At 50.9% G+C, this 17,924-nt stretch overlaps 1 long non-coding RNA gene across 1 annotated transcript in view; it reads right to left on the reverse strand.

Annotated features, from left to right (window-relative positions):
- Positions 1–8,031: 8,031 nt before the first annotated feature.
- The window catches only part of LOC116448884, a 35,996-nt gene continuing 26,103 nt past the window's right edge, over positions 8,032–17,924 (reverse strand). The window contains exons 3-4 of the long non-coding RNA XR_004242141.1: positions 12,149–16,337; positions 8,032–8,819 (exon numbers count right to left, since the gene is read on the reverse strand). This is a non-coding gene — a long non-coding RNA (uncharacterized LOC116448884). The remainder of the gene's footprint in view (positions 8,820–12,148; positions 16,338–17,924) is intronic.

Here is a 17,924-nt window from a genome sequence, read left to right on the forward strand (position 1 = left end):
GTGCACCTAAGGATCCTTAAAATAAATACCAAAGTAAAATCCCTTTTTCCCTTCTAACCATGTTGGACTCTCAATTTTAAGACCAGGAAGAGGCATCAAAAGCAGCATCACTGCAGCCCTGCAGCCCAAGGATGCCAGAGCCAAGGCGTGTGGGAAAGACAGCTGATTTAATTGGAAAAAAACCGTGACAAGTTTGAGGTTTGGGTCTGAGACAGAGCAGGAAAGCCAAGGGAAATATAAATCAAAAATCTCCAGTATTGCTCAGGAGGCAGCTGACCAGCCTTCCAGGGGAAGAGAGGGCGAAGCACGAGCAGATGTTCTCTGCTGACAAACCAGCCCTGCCTGTCCTGCAGCAGCCCACACGGAAATCCATATAGAAAATCATTAAACAATTACAACCTCCATCGAAAGGAGATCAGCCTTTGAAGACATTTCCCCAGAAACCTCCGTTCGCAGTTTTCAAATAACCCCCTGCCTCATCAGAATAATTGCCAGGAGTGAATGCTTTGGAGCTCAGCGAACACTCGGCACAGGGAAAGCAAAGGAAAAAGAGCCAAGGCAACCCCACAGGTTCTGCTCTGTGCAAAGCCACAGCCCTCAGACCAAGCACCCCATGGAGATGTCACCAACATCAACCCTCGCCAGCCCCAGGGGCCCCCAGGGAAATGGGCTGTTCCCAGCAGATAAAGGGCTTTTTACAACAAATAATCCCTCCGTGCCAGCTCAGCGCTTTGCCAGAGGAAAGGATTCACCTGAAAAAACGCCCAGCCAAAAAAAGGAAGTTCTAATACAGTGGCTGGTTTAACACACAATATTATCGCTCCCCACAGACCGAGGCTTCTCTTATTTTGAAGGTGCTTAAGCACCTGACTTCAGTTAGGCCTAAATACTGCTCAAAAATCTGGCCTTTCATGCAGAACGAAGATAATCTTCGAAGACACTCAACCGGCTTTGCTAAATCAAGCTCCCCGTTATTTTATTCAGCACAAAAGGAGTTCCCAGGGATCGCATTTCTACCAGAACTTGTTAACAATTTATAACTATCACCTTAATCATTAAAAACAAACAATGGGAAAGAAAAAGAAATCATTAAATTAATCCCTGACGGGGGAATCCCAGAAGAGAAAATGAATTCTTTTTCAAGACTGCCAGAATTAGGGGCCAGATCATGTGAAAACCCGGGGAGTAAATGTGGGAGCAGCATCTGAGCTGCTGAGGGTGGCAGGGGGGGCTGCATTGCTCCAGAGCTCTTTGCTGTCATTCCCTACGGAATTGGCCACCATGGCGTGATCCAGGAAGGTGATGGTCAAGGCAGGATGAGCCTTTTCAGCTCTCAGACTGATTTCTGGCAGAGCACGGGCTGGGCAGCTCAGCTCAGCAAGGAGAGCCAGGCCCTGCAGGAGCACCCTGAGGACCTCGAGCACAGCCTGGCACCCTTGGGCTGCTGGGGACAGCACATCCCTACTGCCTTGGGAGCTCTGCCTGCGCTGCCTCAATTAAAATCAGCATCTCTCCCACCCCTCCGTGTCTCTGACAGCCCAGGGACTCCTGGGCCCAGCCCGAACCCATAAATCACGGCAGGAAGGCCTCGAGCAAACATGAGGAGCTTTTATTAGCCCAGCTGATAGAGACAGAAACAAGGACACATCTCGGAGCAGACGCTGCTCTGGTCTCACGAGAACCCAAGCCCACACATTTGTCAGGTCTGGGGTAGATTTTTGGAAGCACTTTTTTTGCCCACCATTTGGGCTAAAATAAAGGCATTACCTACCCTGCAAAAGCCATAGCTCACCATACTGACACCCCCCCCAAATGCCCGTGTTAAATGCAGAATAAAAAGCGTGGGGGCAGCAGGGGGAAGGATCTTTCAAGGGGAAGGCAGTGGAAGGCCTGGCCAGAAGATCCCGACCTCAATCCCAGCCCAAGGGAATGCCAACACTCCCTCCATGCCCAGCCTGTCGTTGAGTAATTGGAGGTGATAATGGGAATGGATGAATGGAGGCAGAAAACACCCGTGCGATAGCTGCATCCATTGCACACTGCTCGATTTAGGTCCACTTTGGTGAGGCTTGGAAAAGTCAGGAATTTTTCTCCACTTCCATCCTTCTCAACTGAGCATCGTGCTCGTGGCTGAGCGGGCTGGTCCCAACAGAGGGCACTGACACACTGACCACAGCCCGACCTTCCTCGCACGTCCTGCAGCACCGGTGACCTCCTCACCATCAAGTTCTCCATCGAAGTCCTGGCAGGGGCTGCTACAGCCCCACCCGCCCCAAATCAATGGGGCGGCACCTCCGTGGGGCCAGGACGGAAAGAGAACATCCCAGGGCTGTGCAAAGCCACTTCCTCGCCGGCAGTGGCGAGAAGCGATGGTGGAAAGAGCTGGGAGGGGTTGGGAAACGGGGGCCGTCACTTTTTCAGGCTGTTAACTGTAATTAGCCTGGTTTCTGCGATGTAATTATCCCGCAATCTCAAAGCAAACACCCTGGAGGAAATTGCACAGTTAAAGACAGCACGGCATTAAAAATAAATTATGAGAGTCCTGCTCGCTATTCCTGTGGATCTGTCAGCGTTTTCCCTCAAAAAGGCCTGGCTTGGGGGAGCTGGAATCACCCAGCTGTGACTCTCACTGCCAAACTGTCTGCCGAGACAGAGGACACGTCAGAATTCCAAACATCCCCCCTTGCCAGCTTGGGAGACGTTTGTCACAGCCCAATTACAGCATGGCTGCACTTCGGGGGAGGGGAGGCTGTTTTGTTTGGGGTTTTTTCCCAGAGGAATTAAATTCTGCCGGCTATTTAATAGAGCGCACGAACAAAGCGTGTGAGGTGTTTGGAAACAAGTCAGCTCCTACAGGATCACAATATTCCTGCCTCTAGCAGAGTGAGCCTCCTCTGCCCTGCCCTTTTTGTTGCTGCCTGAGTGGTTCCCGTAACGAGGACTGTGCTTTATCCCAAATTTCTGTCCCAGGGGGTGGAGGAAGCCGGGCGGTTCAAGAGTTGGAGGCTTGTGGCTCATCCTTTGGTTGGCTCCCACATGCAGAGCTTTGCTCAGCCCCTAGCTCCATGGGGGAAAGGAAGGGAGGAAGGGAGGGAGGGAGGGAGGGAGGAAGGCAGGAAGGATGGATTGGGAAGCAGGTCCAAGCTCCTCACACAGCTCTGTAGAATGTGATGAGGCCACCAGAAAAGATGCAAAGCCTTCTGTGGGCTTGTTTGGAATTTTGGAGTGTCTTTTCCCTCTCCTCCTCTAAGACAGCACCATCCCGGCCTCAGCCCATACACTTAAAGCCACCAGAAGACTTCCCAATGTCATCCCAAAGTCCTTCCCTCATGGCACTCCTCTCCCACGGCAAGTCCCTTCATGTGAAAGAAGGTGTCCCTGAGGGAGGATGTGCTGCTGTGTCACATACCAGGAAGGAAGCATTAAAGCAGTACCTCAATGACTTTAAAAGCTGTAGGAGACAGTCAAACACCTCCTGAACATCTGCAGAGAGCTGGGATGTGGCCCCATCTCAAAACCTTCACGTTCATCATCAAGCACTACTTTGCTCTTTCAGCCATAGCTGAGGGATCCCAGGAACGTTCTGAGCCCCTGGGAAGACACTTTCTCTACAAGAGGTGACTCAGAAAAGACCAGCACTGTGCCTCTCATCAGGAAAACAGCTCCCTTCAGGAGTCCTGCAAATGGGCTTCTCCAGAGCAGCCCCTTGCCCCGTGCTGTGGGTTATCAGTGGGTGCTCCTGGAGGACACACCCAACCTCCAGCAGCACCAAGCCCCACTTAGGTAAACCCCTAATACTGCTTAAAGGATGAATCAATGCCGGTGACTCTGCTCTCCACAGATCCAGTCACTCACAGGATGCAAAGAACACGTCTGGAGAGCCCATTAAAAGCCACTCGGCTGGAAAATATTTTCTGGCCTAATTCTAGCACTGGGGTCTTGGTCAGGGGGAGGAATCTGACAGCGAGAGCGTGTCTGCAGGGAGGACGAGGCAGAGCTGTTAACTACTTCACCAATCTAATGGATAGCACTCTCCAACAGTAATTAATAATTAATATTCGTAGCCTGCTTAAATCTGTTGACTCTGTAAACCACAGCCTCTCACTTAAAGGCTTCTCATCATGCTGAGACAAACTGGAGAACAACCCCCATGGAGAGACCCAGCATAAAAAAGAGCTGCAGCAACTCCCAGCTACCCAGGCTCAGTTTTAATCCCGCTCCTTGTCCCATCTTTGTCTTGTTGAATTCAGCATCGTTCCTTAACAGTGTCTCTGTCCTGGGTGGGCACAGGATGCTGAAGTCACCGAGTCCAGCCTCTTTCAGAGGATCTGCTCAGGTTTTCCTGGGCCATGGGCCCTGTCTTGCCTACCAGGGAACATTCAGCACAGCAGTGCAGGGTCTCCAAATCCAGACAAAAATCCCCAGTGGTCTTGTCTCCTTTTGAGCACTTGGGGTTGATTTGAAGGGAAATAAATTGAATTAATATCCTCAACTTGAGTCTGGTTTGCCCTTGATGGCAACTGGTGAGTGATCTCTCCCTGTCCTTATCTCAACCCACAAGCCTTTCATTGTATTTTCTCTCAATGCCCAGTCAAGGAGGGCAGTGATAGAGTGGCTTGGGAGCTGCCTGTTGTCCAGCCAAGGTCACCCCACCCCAGTCCAAGATAAATCTGATAATCAATAGAAGGATTTATTGAATTCAGGAGTCGGACTCCTTGCACCAAAGATCAATTTGAGCTTTCTGGAGGCTGAAATGCATCACCAACAGCACTGCAGTTCGCTGTCTTCACTCCAGCCAATCCTCCTGCCTATGGATCCGCAGCAGATATTACTCACAGCTTCCCTCTTTTCCCCACCTCCCATCATTGTCACCACCCTAACAAGAGTTTCAGCCACCAGGAGATCACTGCTGTCCCGGCCCCGTGGCTCTGGTGTCTGTGGCATTGGGTTGTGGCAGTTAATGGCACCCAGAGAGCCGAAATCCAGCTGGGAGGCGTCAGAATGCACGTTGGGTCTCACACCAGGGAAGGTGGGACAGGGCAGGACAGGTTTGCTGGATGCCAACCACGGCTCCCGAGAACAACATCACAAACCTGAAGCACTCAAAGGGCTGGAGCAAGAATTTGTGGATCTGGCCTGTGGGATCACCCAAACCAACCTAATTGCGTCTGTAGCATCAGCTCCAGGGACAATGTGACTTCCACTGAAATCACCGTTTCTTTTGACTTTGCTCATAATTGAAAGAGAACCCTTAATAATTTTAAATCTCACGTTTTGGGGCAATTGGATATACACAGATGACTTTTTTGTAGCTGATTTGGGTCATTCACTCTGTGTGTCCATTACTACTCCTGCTGTATTCCAAGTTTGGGAGAACATGAGAAATTCCTTTTTCCTGATAAAGAACGTTATTCCATCATCTGCATTACAATTTGTCTTTTATCCTAGCTATGATTCAATCTGATAATAAACTTCTAAGACTCAGGCAAATAGTTTCACTCACCAAGTCCACATTTGATACCTTATTTCCCATGGAAACTTGAAATTCTGTTCAGTTCCTTTAATCAGTATTCAACAAATACAATCCTATTGAAATTTGTTTTTCTTTCCAAAGGGTAATGGAAAAAGGCCTCCTCGCTAGCATTCAGATGTGAGCACACCTAAAAATACCTAATATCAGGAAACAATTATACTTCTTCACTTGAATTAATAATTTGCATTTAGAAAGGAGGAAAATATGCCCATAAATAATTTTTCCCCAGCTTCCTATAAAAAACAAGGACAACCAATGTGAATCTGTAGTTAAAAAGTACTGAGAACGTGGTTGTCCTGCAAGGATGTAAATTGGTTTTAAACACTGAGAAGCCAGACCTTGGGAAAATGGGACAGTTTTTGCACTGTGGTGCAAAACCCCAATATTTTGGGGAAAAAAGCCCAAACAAATCTTGTTTCTGGTTTGTGTATATCCTTTTATATTCCAAGCCAATAAGTCCTTCCCCCTGGAGTTCTGGTTTCCCCAAGGTTTCCAAAAGCAGAAGGAAAATACAGAAATACTTTTCTCTTATTTCCCTTTTCCTAAAAAGAGAAAAACAATCATTTGGGTTTGAATGAAACCTATTACTCAGCTTAAATAAAATTCTTCATTTGGTCTCCGAGTCTATCAAGAGTTTGGTGAGATTTCCAGAGAAATGGATGTGGGATTTGAAATACGAAGTTCAGCATTTTCCTTAGGAAAGCTGAACAGAGGGCATTGAAGTAAAGCAGGGTTTGGGGGGGGAGTACAATCTCCCTCCCACATCCCATCCCTGAAAAGAGGGAAATCTGAATGAATTTCCAAAGGTTTCAGGGCTGCCAAGTGTTGCAAGGGAAGCCACATTAAAAATGTTCTTATGGAAAAACATCACCTACCCATCTGTCTTTTGTTTATTAAGGGAGACCTGGTGGATCCAGAATTTCTGCTGGGGCTTCCAGCTGCTGCTGAGGTGGGACCAACCTGCAGGGAATGGGAGAGACGCAGTGGATCCAGAATTTCTGCCACCTGGTTCCCACCAGGGCTGCTCATCTCTGGACTCCCAGCAGCTGAGGGCTGCCAGCTGAATTTCAGCCTTTCCTCTTTGCCCACAGATCCCCATCATCCGAGCAAAAGCACCTCTTCAGGTCCCAGCCAGACGGGTTGAAGGGAGAGGTCTCAGACTGTGCTGTCAGGAACAGAGCTAACACACCCCAAACATGTGGGGAAATGGCGTTTTTCCTCTAATTTCTGTTGATATTCTATGAGCAGCATCCCTGAGCACAGCACTCTGATCCTGACACTCACCAGCATCCCTCCAATCAATTCTCCCTGTTATCGTCGTTCCCCCTCCTGCCCCTCAGGTTCAACCCTAACATCCCAAGAATATCTGCCTTAGGAAAGATGGAGTGTGGGAGGTTGGAGAGCACGAAAGCAGCCCCAGCAGCTCCAGACATTCCACTCATGACTGGAGTAACCGTGGCATTCGTGTTGGGAACTGTGGAGGTGACATGACAAACACCACTCACAGTTATTGTAGAGTGTGCAGAAGGCAACTTGGAATAACAAATGTTTTGCATGCAGAGCGAGAACAGAAGAGCCGCATGGTAGCTGGATCTCTCCTTCTGTGGTGTTGCAGGGCCCTCCTGGGATGTTGGAGTGCCTGGAGCAACATCTCAGGTGGTGATGATCAAGTTGAACCACCCTGGGTCCTCTGCTTGCAAGGATCCTGCAGGAATTCTGGCCAAAACAAAACAACACAGGCCAAGCCAGGCTCCTGAGGAGGGAAGGAAGAAGTTCATGCTCATGGAATCATTAAGGCTGGAAAAGACCCCCAGGATCACCAATGTTCCTCCACGGGAAGGACAACCCCAGAACTCAGGCACTCCAAGGGTTGTGTTGGGAGTTGTCTTGGTTTGAAAGGCAGGTGTCTGCCAAGGAAGGCAGGAGTCTCCCTTGAAATGAAAAAGAAAATGCAACCCCCTTCCCTCTGAATTATTATAATTTCAAAATTGAGGGGCTTTCAGGCAAAGGTGTGAGGAACAGGAATAATAGTTCTTTACTATTATATATCTATATGTGTATAACAAGGCAAACAAACACCAGTTCAAAGTGACAGAGTCAGGATACAACCTGACACCCTGTTAGTCAGGGTGGCGGTAGCAGTCCAATAAGATGGTGGCTGCAGTCCTCCTGAAGTGGTGGATGTGGTTCTGTTGAAGCAGTGATCCTGTAGAAAGGGGCTGCTCTTCCTCAGAAGATCCAGTGGTGGCTATGTAGCTCCTGTGCTCTGGAAATCCAGTGGAAAGGGGATCTGTGGTGTTGGGAATCTCAGATTATATCCAGGATGGGATGCTTGGTTCCTCCCTCTGGGTGGAGCATCTCACAATGGGGTAATGAGTCATGAGGCCAAGTGTTGATTAGGCTCATTAACAGAAGATAGTCCAGAGGGAGTTATCTCTGAGTGATTTGGCGGGACAATGATGGGCCATTAACAGAAAGATAGTCTGGGGGGAGGAGGCAAGGAAACACTGCCCCACCTGATCTCAACAGCTCATGAGGATGGTAATAGAATACACTGCAACCCAGGACAGGAGTGCTCTTCCCTCCACCCTGTGCAGGTGCCATCCCACTATCCCAGCAGGATGCACGTTCTCTGCCTGGCCACGTGTGCAGCTCCCACATTGCACAGGCCTGCGAGTGGACAGGGACAGCTTGTGGTGCTGGGATGAGGCTGGATCCCCACGCACACAGGGAACACCTTCGCTCTTCCACACATCAGCATCCGAGGGGCAACGTGAGGCACGGGCAGCAGCAGCACATGGGAGGCCAGGAAAGACATCAAAGGGAGTAGGAGGAGGGGTCCAGAGGGTGAGCAAAGGGGATGAGGAAAGCCAAGGAAAAGAAGAGGGTGCCTGGGAGACTCTCAATTGAAAGGCGAAGGCTCCCTGCCAAAGCAAACAGTTGGACATGGAGGGCTCTCCATGGCTCGGGTTCACTTGGACCATCTGGCATTTATTGAAATTGCCTCCCTTTGTGTTTGCTCCGATGAAGTGGGTTTGTATTCCTGCTTTCTCTCCCTCCTTTCTCCTCTCCCAGGCCAACACGTAGCTTCCGTCCTGCCTTTCATCTCACACATCCTCACAATGGCTGTTGAACAAAGAAGCCCGCTGCAGTGAATGAATCCCAGGAGGAACCAGGCATGGGGAGCAAACGCCTGCACATGGACGGCCCCGTGCATGGCCCTGCTACCCCTTGTCTTACACACTTCCACCGCTTCCCTTGGCCCTCAGTCTGGGAAGGCAACAGACTGAGAGGAAAGATGGAAAGAGAAATCGGAGCAGAAGTTAAGCGGGAGAACAGAAAAGCAGGGAGAAAAAAATCCTTCCAAAAGGTGCAATTGCAAAGTGATGACAGGCTGGTGGAAGGGAATTAGCAGAGAGGAGGGCTCTGTTCACCTCCTCCCCTCCCTGCTCTGCTGTGTGATCAGAAAGAAGCCAAAAGAGCCGTCTTGTTGGGAACTTTGGCATCCGCCGCTCTCCCGCAACGAGGGCGAGAGACTGAAATAATCAACATTTTCTGCAGCACGGAGATGCAAACACTCAAATTCACATCTCAACTGACAGTTTCAGTCAAAATACATCCCCCTGACGCTCCTCAGTTAGAAAAGATTCACAGACTCGTTTCGCGGCAGAGCCTGCAGTCCCAGGCCACATTACACAGCCACACTGCCAGAGTCTGGATTTCCTGTAAGTCAGCAAGAAGCCTCTGAGGCTCGGGATATGCTTCCAAGGCTATTGCATGGAGCAGCCTTTCCAGTGGTTTTTCAGGAAGCCTGTCCCAGTGGAAAAGGGGAAAAAAAACCAGAGAACACAAGCGTGAGGGTGGGGAGAGGTTTCAGCCTCTGGATGCTCCAGAGCCAGGACATCATTCTGCACAAGACCCCATCTAGCCAATTGCCACCCCTGTCGCTCCCTGCTCCGCTGCCATGGCCCCGCTGGGAGGTCCATGTGGACTCCAAGGACTGCAGGAAGGAGCTCGGTGGCTCTGCTGGCACAAATTAGCGGAGCTGAAACTTTAGATCAGTGACAGAGCCTCTTCCTCCTGGGAGCAGTAAATTGTGATGCCGGTCCCTAAAGACCCTCCTTGCCATTAAGTGATTAATGAATTCATTAACACCTCTAGGAACACGGGAAATACGACACGGACAGCCTGCCTAGGCTTTGCGAAGTATTTTTCCTAAGGAACAGCAGAGAAGAGTGGCTAATTAAGCTATATGGCCCATGGCAGCACTACTGCATTTATCCAGAGGGGATGAGCAGAGGGATGAGATTCTGTCTCCTGCTCCTGACCAGCTTTTATTTGACCCATAACGAGATGCTAAAATCAAGGGTTTATTGCTATTATAAACCTTTCATTTGAAGGGGGAAGGGAGAAGGCTTTTTACTGTAATGGCTTTAATGACTTTCCCAGCGTTCCCAGTCCAGAGGTGGAAATGGTCCCAGGGTAACTGGAGGTAAGGAGAGGGGAAGGAATTGCACAATGGCCTCTCCAAATCCTACAGAGAGACTTAATTCTTGCCCTAAAGCCACGGTCACATGCTCCAGCCCATTCCCCTGACAGTTTTATTTACCAACTGTAACATAACCACCAGACCAAACACTCGGGATGAAGTGTGAGCCGGGCTCGGGCTGTGACACCTGCACTAAATCAGGGCCCAGGATCGCCTCCCGCCGTCCCTCAGCAGGACACTCCTGCTGCCCCCACGGCTCCAGCCAGGCTGCTGACGGGAGCCAATCCATCCCCACAGCAGGAGTGACAATGCTGCTGCCCCACATGTGCCTTGGATCCGTGTCCCAGCTCTGGCTTCCTGTGGAGCCTGGCTGAAGCCTTCCATCGGAGCCCCAGGGGCAGCCAGGCAGAGTTAGCTCAGGAAGGGACGGCCACGTTCCCTCCTTTGAAGGGATAAATGGCTGCTACTTGCAGCTCATTTCCCTTCCTTCATCCTGGGCTTCTTTGTCCCTGTGTCCCATATTTCACAGAATCCCAGAATGGTTTGGGCTGGGAGGGACCTTAAAGCTCACCCAGTGCCACCCCCTGCCACAGGTAGGGACACCTCCCACTATCCCAGGGGGCTCCAAGCCCCGTCCAACCTGGCCTGGGACAATTCCAGAGCTGCAGGGGCAGCCACAGCTTCCCTGGGCATTTGCTGTATTGTTGCAGACAAGGTTGGGTTCCTCTCTGCAGCCACCAATGACTGCAGGAATTCTTTCCATAACCCAAGTGGGACAACTTTCCTTCAGCCCCAAACGGCACAGAGAGTTGAGACCGGCTTGTGCCTTTCCCAGTTCCTTGGGAACACGAGCTTGGGCTTCTTCACTTCTGGAACAAGCTGAGGAAGATCCACAGCAATCCAAGAGGACAAGAGATGCTCTCTGCAAAGCACCTTTACCGCTTGAAGGCAGTGGAGGCGGCAGGGAGCCACCAGGATTTCCTGCAGTTGTGGGGGCTTCAGGAAATTTGAAAACTGAGGAGAATCAGGCTGGAAAGACAACTCCATTTTAAAGACAGTAAATTGGGGAGAGCTCAGAGAAAGCCCCATGGAAGATGAAAGGGCAGCAGGTATTGATTTACGCAGGAAGATCAAAAGAGCTATATTTGTATGTAGTAGTTTAGCTAAGTGATGACTAAGTGTTTAACGGGAAGGGTCTGAAGGACACGGACCCAGAAAGGGCCTGTGCAGGGAAGGAGCTGAACAGGAGCAGTAGGTTGGGAGAAAAGGATGGGGAAAGAGGCAGATCCCAGCTGCCTGCAGATGTTTTCTGGCAGGAGGATGTGAGCAGCCTGCCGCCACCCAGCCCCAAGACACACATGGCAAACCAGCATCCCAAAGCTTTCCAACCCCATCCTGCACTGCATCCCAAAGCTTTCCAACCCGATCCTGCACTGCTTCCCAAAGCTTTCCAACCCCATCCTGCACTGCATCCCAAAGCTTTCCAACGCTATCCTGCACTGCTTCCCAAAGCTTTCCAACCCCATCCTGCACTGCATCCCAAAGCTTTCCAACCCCATCCTGCACTTTGCTCACTGCAGCTCCACCTCCAATCAGCTCATGCCAGGCCGCAGCATCCAGGAGCACAGGGAAGGTCCTCAAGGGACCTTCACTGGGTGCCCTCACAGCCCACAGTGGGTGACACCAAAGTGACTGAACCTCAGAGTGCTGGGAGCCCTGTGATTGCCCTAACTCACACAGTACCCCAGAACAGAAACAACCCCACATCTCAAATCCACTTCTGAGGGCCCTGCTGTCCTGCTCCATCCACTCCAAGGCCTGAGAACTCATCCCCAGCCTTTGAATTTACTTAAATGTGACTGGAGCTATGGCTTCTTTCCTGGAAGCAGTGTTTGAGAAGATTAACCTGAGTATGGCACAGGAACTAATCCTTCTGCAGGCTCTGATTGCAGGGGATCTGCTCCATTCTGCCCCCTCACACTGCTCCACCCCTGCTGGGTTACTCAGGATTTACAGGCAGAGGGATGGGACCACAGGCAGAGCAGCAAAAAGCTCTTCTGTTCCTCGAGCTAAGTCAGGGCCAGGTGGGAAAAAGCCAGTTAAAGTGACAGTAATGAGTGACTTACCTCAGCCTCCCTCAGCAGGCCCAGCTTGGCCATCTCTTCCTTGTGCTTCCAAGAGCAGAGCCAGGAGCATTTCAGAGGCTGACACTTTGGAAATCCTCCACAGAGAAGCATCCTGAGTGCACAGGACAGGCAAGAAACACACAGTAACCATCCTGGGTTGTGCAGGGCTGCACAGGGGAGAGGATCTGGGGGCCACGAGCTTCATTAAACAGCTGAATTTCTAAGTTACCTCATGGTCTGGAATCTGCTTGCTCTGCTAAAAGCTGAGCTGCCCACCTGAGCAATGCCAATCCAGCCCTCTAGAGAAGAGATGGAGAAGGGAACGGGGAAGACAAGCAGGACAGAGAGAATCTGATAAGAGAGCTGATTGAATCACTCTGTCATTACCTGGGACACTCTTAAAACTTTATGGCCTCACTTCACAGCCTGAAAATACCCACTAAAAAGCTTTTGCTCCAGGATCTGGAGAGGCATCCCGGCAGTTTAGATCAATTCCAGTGCTCTGCTCTCTGTCCACATCATTGAGCATTTTATCCACCATTTGCTGCAGTGATTCCCTTTGCTGGGAATGTTTATAGACAGCAGAAAGGGAGGTCACGAGTAAGCAACAGTGAGAACAGGGCAGGTCACGGTGTGGGTTAAACGAGCCCATGTACAAGGGGCAGGATGCATGGCCCCTTATAGAGCCACTAAATACATTTTTCTCACCTTTTCCTATCAAGTGTCAACAAGATCTACCCCAGTCAAGGGCCCCTTGATCCATGTGGCCGAGCAGGGATTCGGGAGGATAAACATCCACACGTGGTTGGACAGGGTGACAACACACGGGCTGTTTGCTCAGCCAGGCACGGGCACTTGACCACAAGCTGCTCACCCCCTCTTCACTGCTGAGGTACATCACTGTGGAAAAATGTAGTCTGATGCAAGGCAGTGCAAGATAACACCTCTGGGAATCAGGAATGCAAATGACAGCGACTTCCAATGTGAGAGATTACCTCAGAAGGCACCGATCGCAGCAGGACTAAAGATGCTGTCCCTGGAGTAAGTGAACATTCATCTGAGCAGGGACAGGAACCAGGCTTTCACTGGACATTTGCATTTTCTTCTTCTCTTACCCTCCATTTTCCCCTGTTTCACCCACATTTGCATGACTTTATATGAAAAAAACCAACCCCCTCCGGCATTTTAGAGGCTGTGAGGGCCCTCGTGCAGAGCATGGCAGTTCTGGGTTTTTAGAGCTTTTCCAGGAGACGTGGGGTGTCCACACAGGGAGGGGAGGCCTTGTAGAGCATTTAAAAGGATTCCATACACACAGCTGAGAGCTGGAAAAATTCTGAACTCAGCTCAGCTTCCTCCGTTTCCCAAAGAGTTGCTTAAAAAATCCCAAGATGTCGAGGCATCAACAAGGAAATATCCTGGCTTGCAGGGGACTTCCCAGGATTTTGACACCAACATGATGAGATTCAATACCTGGAAGCTCAGGTCAGATAAATCCCAAAATATAGTGCAATTTCCCAGCAGGGAGGGACACTGGACACTGGAGGACCTCACGAGGGTGTGGATCCTCCTCCTCAGACACTGCTGCAGTAGATAACTCCTTTACAGCCAGGCTTTAATCCAGCTCCTGGGAGAGGGGCAGAGGGAGCAGGGCTGGATGGCTCAGGGCATCCCTCCGTGCCCCTGCTCTCTTCCTTGTCCCCTCAGCCATGACAAGAACAGGAAATTCTGGGTAATCTGCTGCTCAGCCTTGCACTCCTCATGAAGCTACAGTCCAGTCTCACTCCCCAAGACCTCAGGAAGGAATTCGTTGATTTATTTTCCTCTCCCAGGCTCATTTGGCCCGGCAGATGTTGCTTGCTTGCTCTTCATGTTATCTCCTCACCTTCCTCTGAATGGTCAGAGATGGGCTTGGCTGGAGCCAGCACAGCCAGGGTTTGTGGGCGTGCCAGGAGTGGGGGTCACCTGGTTCTGTGCCCTTTGGGATCAGTTGGTGCCACCTCAGCCAGTCACAGAGTTTCTGTGGCATTTAGTGACCATGGTGGGTACCACATGCAGAGTTCATAACCTGCACAGCATGTCCTTTAGTCTGCCAAGTGATCCCACTCCTCAGAACCTTCCAGGCCTGCCCAAATAAACATATGTAAGAGTTGAAATTCAATCTCTCCCCTGCCCTGTCCCCTGGAAAACTCTTTGATGACTAAGCCCATTAGAGGAGGAGCAAATCTCCTGGAAATGTCACAGCTGATCTCTGCTGACCTTATCAAAGTGCAGGATCAATATGCTGACCTGTTCAGAGCAGGAAACCTTAAGCAAAAGCCAAAGAGAAGCAATTAAAGCAGAATTTCAAGAATGGGAGTTGGTGGGGGGGATGGAAATACCCCCTATTCTGGCTCTGGAGAGTGAAAAACAAATGAGCCAAAAGGAACCGTGATGCTGAGAATTATCATCTACATAATTAGTATTTGATAAAGCAGGAACTAAAACATAACATCCATTCATCATGCTGACAGCTGCAGGACCACGGTGCCAGGCTCTCGGGAGATGGGGGCTGTGGCTTCAGCAGTGCAGGTACCAATCCTCACCTCCAGCTCAGGGAGTCCAACGTGCCCTGGGGCATGCCAGGGACTGGCTTGGAAGGTGCCAGGCGTGACCCTGTGCTCTGGGCTGCCTGGATTTGAAGGGTAGAGAACCATCAGTGTTGGTGACAGCTACGGAGCTTCCAGCGAATCTGGGGCCTCAGGCACACAGGGACCTTCAGGCAGCCTGGGAAGATACACTGACTTTCCTGACACCTGGAACTCGACCTCCACCCCTCATGGCTGCAGCAGACCCTGCCCTGGCTTTGAACTGGGCAAACTATCACCATTTTGAACAGCTCATCCCACCCTGGAAGGTGGCAAAGCCATTTCAAACAGCCTGGGGCCAGCCTGCCTTGCAGGACAAGTATGGACAGGGGCAAGGAACGGGCCTGGGTACCCAAAAAGACGCAGCCAAAGGATTTCTGGTCCAACACAACCCATCTCAGCTCCTACAGACCATAAAGCAGCACCTCCCCTCTGTGGGTCCTCTGATTTTCCATAAGATGCGAGAGTATTTTCAGATAAACTCGTTATTAACCTTCCCACAGTGAAGAGGCTCCAGAGTGCAAAGAGGAGCTGTGGTTCCCACAGAGGACAATTTAAAGGAGCAGGTGACAGAAAGAACACTAAACAAAATCAAAGAGAGGGAGATTAAAAGGTAAATCACTTGTAGGACATCTAGAGCAGCTCACTCTACAGGGCTTTGCCCAAAGGAGAGATATTTTCCTTTCTCTTTATAGCAATTTTTAAGATTTACCTTTCCTCACAAGGGTGAACGTGAGGCATTTAAAGGCAGCTTGGGGACAAAACAGGCAGAAGCCAACTTTGCTGACACAAAGAGCCAAGTGGCAGCACCACACACCCCTCCTGCTGTGCCGAGCACCCGACTGCCCACTCGGGGCAGATCCCCATCCACCTGCTGAGGCAGAGCATCTCACTGGGAAAACACTAAAAAATTCCCTTGAGTACTGCCAGTGCCCCAATTCCCACGTGAATCGTCTCAGGCTGCTGGGAGGAGCGGGAAGAGCTCTGGTCCCAGCCCTTCCTCCTTCCCTCCCTTTTCATTTGCCATCCCCTCTAATCTCATCAGCTTCTTTTGCCGGCTGGTTCTTCATCATCTCACCTCATTAACCTGCAACGAGGCAGGATCTCAGCTCTCCAGCTGACCACCTTTTCCCAGCACAGACAGAGCCCTGTGTACAACGTCTCCCTCCGGGAGGGGTTTCAAAACAGAGCAATCAAAGCAAGTCTCTGCTGTCCCGGGGAATTCTCTGTGCACTGGGAGCCTCATCAAACCAGGGGAAAGAAAGCAACAGCAAAATTTAACAGTGCCATCCCTAGCAGCCACAGATGGCTGCAGTTCCTAAATAAGCATTACATTAGTGTGAAGGAGAGGGGGGAAAAAATTAAAGGAAGAAAGGAAAATATAACAGCTGTATCTTAAGCCTGGAGGCTGATGCTAAATCTACGTTTGTAGATGCTTTCAGCACTGGCAATAAAAGTCAAGTTGCTTCCCCGTTAAAGGGGCACTGCTGAGTGTTTTATGCAGCATCCTCGACCTGCTGATCATTTGGTAGGAACATCCTCCAGCTGTCCAGTAGGACGGGGACCTGGGAAAACAGGAGGAGAGGTGTCCACAGAGGAAAGAAATGGGGGAAAGCATTAATATTTAATGGAGTGTTTTACACGGCTTTGAATGGAGTGTTCTGCTAAAAAAAACACCAACAAAAACCAAACAAATACAAAAATCAATAGTGCACAATGGCTTTCAGTGCACTGACAGAAACATCATTCGCCCTCTCATCACTGCTGTCACACTAAAACCACAGCTCCAACAATTTCCCCAGCCTGGAATTCTGCTGGGTGGGCAAAACAGAGGAATAAGAATTGGGGGCCTTGACTTGAAATCTTGACCCCTCCAAAGCAGAGGAAATCTCACTCTGGAAGCAGGAGCTCAGGTGGGGCTCATGGAATGAATCAGAGAATCACAGAATGAATCAGAGAATCATGGAATGGTTTGTGTGGGAAGGGACCTTCAAGCTCATCCAGTCCCACCCCTTGCCATGGGCAGGGACACCTTCCACTGGCTTCCAGGCTGCTCCAAGCCCTGTCCAACGTGGCCTTGGACACTGCCAGGGATCCAGGGGCAGCCCCAGCTTCTCTGGGCACCCTGTGCCAGGGCCTGCCCACCCTCACAGGGAAGGATTCCTTCTGTATATCTAAGATAAATTTCCCCTCTTCCAGTTTGAAGCCATTCCCTGTGTCCTGTCCCTCCATCCCTTGTCCCCAGTCCCTCTCCAGCTCTCCTGGAGCCCCTTTAGGCACTGGAAGGGGCTCTGAGGTCTCCCTGGAGCCTTCTCTTCTCCTGGTGAACACTCCCAGCTCTCCCAGCCTGGCTCCAGAGCAGAGGGGCTACAGCCCCTGGAGCATCTCTGTGACCTTCTCAGGACTCACTCCAGCAGCTCCAGGTCCTTCTGATGCTTTGGCTTCCAGGGCTGGGGCAGCTCTGCAGGTGGGGTCTCACCTGAGTGGGGCAGAGGGGCAGAATCCCAACCCCTTTCCTGCTGCCCATGCTGGGGCTCAGCCCAGGGCTCGGGAGGTTCTGGGTCCCAGTGAGCACAGTGGGGTCACGCTGAGCTCCTCATCCCCCACCCCCACACGTCCTTCTGCTCAGGGATCTTCAGGGAAAGCTCTGCTCCCAGTTGAGGGGATGCTGGAGATTTTTCCCCATGATCTGGGAAGGAAGCCATGCGTTTGCTGCCAGCAAAGAGCACAGCTGACACAAATTTTGGAGGAGCAGTACACGGTGACATGACTGGGCCTCCAGCACTGTGCAAGAGCAGCACCATGGTCCTGAGTCACCTTCACACTCATGACTGTGCCCAGCCTGCAGCCAGCTCAGCCCAGCACTGAGAGGAGCGTTCTCCTGAGGCAGAATCCCTCCGTGGAGGGGTAGGAATGCCAAGGATCAGCTGTGGGAGCAGCCCAGGCAGCTGCCAGAGATGCACCGTCATAGACAGGGACACCCCAACGCACTCCCGATCCCAATCTCCCAGCTCTCTGACACACACGTGTGCATGCCATCAGGGATGAGGTCCTTGCAATCTCACACATCCCTTTTCCTCTCCTTTGCTTCTCAGAGGTTTCGTTTCTCTCACGTTCCCATCAGTCTGTGACAAAATGCAAAATTACCCCCA

The sequence above is a fragment of the Corvus moneduloides genome, chromosome 10, assembly GCF_009650955.1.
Source record: "Corvus moneduloides isolate bCorMon1 chromosome 10, bCorMon1.pri, whole genome shotgun sequence".
Taxonomy (NCBI): domain Eukaryota; kingdom Metazoa; phylum Chordata; class Aves; order Passeriformes; family Corvidae; genus Corvus; species Corvus moneduloides.